Consider the following 3876-nt stretch of genomic DNA (forward strand, 5'->3'; position numbering starts at 1 on the left):
ATGTGTAAGTAAGATGAATGCTTTATTTATATGAGGTGACAGTGAGTTTTTCCATATATCATCCCATCTAAGTTTTTTTTTTTTTTTAACATCTGACATTTTATTAGATAGTAAATGGGTAATACAAACTGTTAACCAACCAATTCGGTGATACTGTATAAACTTCATACAAGGAATTAATAACACAAACATGTCGTGAGAGTTTATCCGCTGCAGAGTTTCTTTCTCGATTGATGTGGTCTAAAGACGATTCCGGAAGTTTTGCTGTCCAATGGCGAATATCTAATAATATGGTGCCCAAGTCCAAGTTATCTCCACTGTTGTTGATGAGGGAAACCAGTTCTTTATTGTCTCCTTCAAACTATACATGCCGCAATCCATGTGCCCACACTATTTGTAGAACATGTAAGAAACCTAGCGCTTCAGCTTGCAATGATGATTGAGTTGGTTTTAGCTTCGCACAACCTGCCAATATTACCTTTCCAGTGCTATCTCTAAGTATCCAGCCTGTATTTGTGAAAGATCGGTTTTGCTGGTATCCACTGTCAAAGTTACATTTGAGCCAACCTGGTGGGGGTGGTGTCCATCTACTGCATCGGTTGTGACTTCTATCATGGTCCGCAGTTTGTTGAGAGGGTGTTCCTTCAGTATTCTCATTGTAATTAGCCTCAAACCATTCACAAGCATCATATTTTCCTTTTCTTGCCACATCCTCTGGAGGTCTTGATATTTTTTGGAAGATGAAATCATTTCTGGACTTCCAAAGTCTCCACATTATCCAGAAAGGCAGGAGGCGTTGATCAAGGGATATGGATGTATCCTTATAATTATGCAGTAGCAGTCTCACATTAGCTTCTAAATCATTAGCAAAACTGTTGTAGCCTACGTGGGTATTCACACATCTCCAAACAGCTTGAGCGAAAGAACAAGTAAAGAGAAGGTGATTGATTGTTTCTTCTTCTCGGCAACATCTTTGACATATTGGATCAGCATGTATCATTATTGTTCGAAGCTGAGATGTCGTCGCTACAACACCTGATAAGCAGTTCCAGATGAAATGTTGAATTTTTGGAGCAATTTTCAGTTTCCATACTTCCTTTTTCAATACAATCGATCCTTGCGGGGGAGGGACGACTTGATCTTCTGGGATATTAACATGTGTTGTTACCCAATATCCTGATCGAACACTATACTGAGCATTTGATGTGTATGCCTAGTCATAGGTGTCATGTTCCGCATGCTGAGATATGTATAGCTTCTTAGCTAAATCTTGGTCTTCTGGATTAAGAACGCCCTCAAAGATGATCGGATCCCATTCTCTGTTTCCTTCTTTCCATAAATCTAATATTGTTAGATTGGTATCCAAGACTGGACCAGAAGCTGGTCTGGGTGGCAATGTAGGCAGCCAAGGGTCTTCCCATATCTTTATTGTCTGTCCATCTCCAATTCTTGCCCGAAGCCCTTGTTTCAGCAATTCTTTTCCATTTTGAATGGATTTCCAACCATACGAGGATCTTGGTCTCATTTCGGCTTGTAAGTAAGAAGTATGTGGATGATACATACCTTTGTATAGTCATGCCAACAAGCTTTGTGGATTCTTCAATATTCTCCATGCTTGTTTTGCTAGCAATGCTCTGTTAAACTCATATAAATCTTTAAACCCCAGGCCTCCTTCTGATTTTGGGAGAGACATTCTGTTCCAAGCGACCCAAGGAATTTTTCTTCGACCTCTTTCTTTTCCCCACCAGAAGGTTGCAAGAACTCTTTGTATTTCTTCACATATAGAAAGGGGCAGAAGGAAGTAATTCATTGAGTAGACTGGTAGAGCCATCCCTATAGCTTTAATGACTATTTCTTTGCCAGCTGGTGATAAATACTTAAGGGACCATCCTTCAGTTCTTTCCTTAACTTTTTGCACTATATGATCAAACATCTCTACCTTTCTTTTGCCAAACTGTTCTGGGAGGCCTAGATATTTTCCTCCACCTCCAACAGTATAAATTTGCAGATGTCTTTGTAATCTCTGACGCTTGGACTCACGGATTTTCATACCAAAAATGATTGAAGATTTTGTGTAGTTGATCATTTGACCTGAGATTTCCTCATATTTCTTGAATATAGCAGCCATATGTTGACAGTTTAATTCCGTTGCACGACAAAAGAAAAGAGAATCATCAGCAAACAGGAGGTGTGATATGTTAGGACAATCTCTCTCTAACCGTAGACCATGAATACACTTATCTTCAACGGCTGTAGTGATCATTTGGCTTAGTACTTCCGCACAAAAAAGAAAAAGGTAGGCTGAAAGAGGATCACCTTGGCGTAGTCCTCTTGAAGGTTGAATGTAGCCATAAGGAGATCCATTGATTAATACTTCATATGAGACTGATTTTACACATCTCATAATCCACTGAACCCACTGACTGTCAAAACCCAACTGAATCATAACTTGTTCCAAGAAATCCCACTTTACTCTGTCATAAGCCTTACTAATATCTGTTTTGATAGCCAAGTAACCACTTTGACATTCATTTTTTGACTTAAGGGAGTGGATCAATTCGTGTGCTATCAGGACATGATCCAAGATATTATGCCCTGGGACAAAAGCAGCCTGGGACTCAGAGATGACTAGTCCTAAGCACTTTTTTAGTCGCATCACCAAAATCTTTGAGATTATTTTGTAGTTCACTGTACAAAGACTTATAGGGCGATAGTCGGCTATACTCTTAGCATCAGTAGTCTTAGGAATTAGACAGAGTTGAGTATGGTTTACTGTCTGGTCGAGTTCTCCAGATTCAAAAAAGTATTTAACCATTCTGCATACATCACTGCCAATCAACTCCCAAAATTCTTGGTAAAATCCTGCTGTAAATCCATCAAAACCCGGAGCTCGTTCTGCACCGATGAGGAAAACTGCTTTTTTTATCTTAGTATCTGTAACAGGCCTCGTCAACTCTCCGTTCATCTCTGTCGAGACCCTTCTTGGTAGAGTAGAGATGGTACTTTCAAATTCTGTTCCTTTTGAAGTAGAGAACAAATTTTGAAAGTATGTCTCTGCCACTTTGCCAATTGCATCATCACGAAAATGTTCGATGCCATTGTCTTCAATGACAGATTTGATACGGTTGCGGGATTTTCGTACCTTTGAGGAAGCATGGAAATACTTGGTATTACGGTCTCCTACTTGTAGCCATCGGTTTCTGCTCTTCGTTTTCCAATGTTTTTCTTCATCTTGATATGCCTGGTTAAGCTCTCGTCGAAGTTTATGAACTTCAGAAATCGGGGATGTGTGATCTCGTTCTGCTGCATCCAAACGAAACTTGAGACACTGGATAAGTTCTGCAGAATTTGTCTTGTTTCTTTTCTTCCACTGTGATAACTCTTTTCGACACATCTTAAGCTTGTTTTGAAAGCTTCATGTTTCATCAAGAACACCATGGTTCCAGCCTCTATGCACTGAGTCAATAAAATCTTGACTGCGTGAGTATCTTTTATCGTAACGAAATTGTCCTCGCTTAGTCAGAGTTTCTTCTGCAATGTCTATAATAACAGGGGCGTGGTCTGAACCTGCTAGTGTTAAGAATTCAGTTTCTAAAGCCGGATACATCGTTTGCCAGTCTGAGTTCACAAAAACTCTATCAAGGCATGATTCAATCATTTCCTTCTGGCGCTTCCCAACCCAACTGAATGGATTACCTTTAAAATTCAAATCTTTCATATTACAGCAAGTAATCATGTTGTTAAAGTCTCTGCACCTACTCTTATTGCGTGTTCTTCCACCTTTTTTCTCTGAAGCATCCAAAATTTCATTAAAGTCGCCACAAAGCATCCAAGGACCAGTTCTGTTCATTGATATTCTTTGAAGTCTCTCCCATA

This window comes from Camelina sativa, chromosome 13, assembly GCF_000633955.1.
Source record: "Camelina sativa cultivar DH55 chromosome 13, Cs, whole genome shotgun sequence".
NCBI lineage: Eukaryota > Viridiplantae > Streptophyta > Magnoliopsida > Brassicales > Brassicaceae > Camelina > Camelina sativa.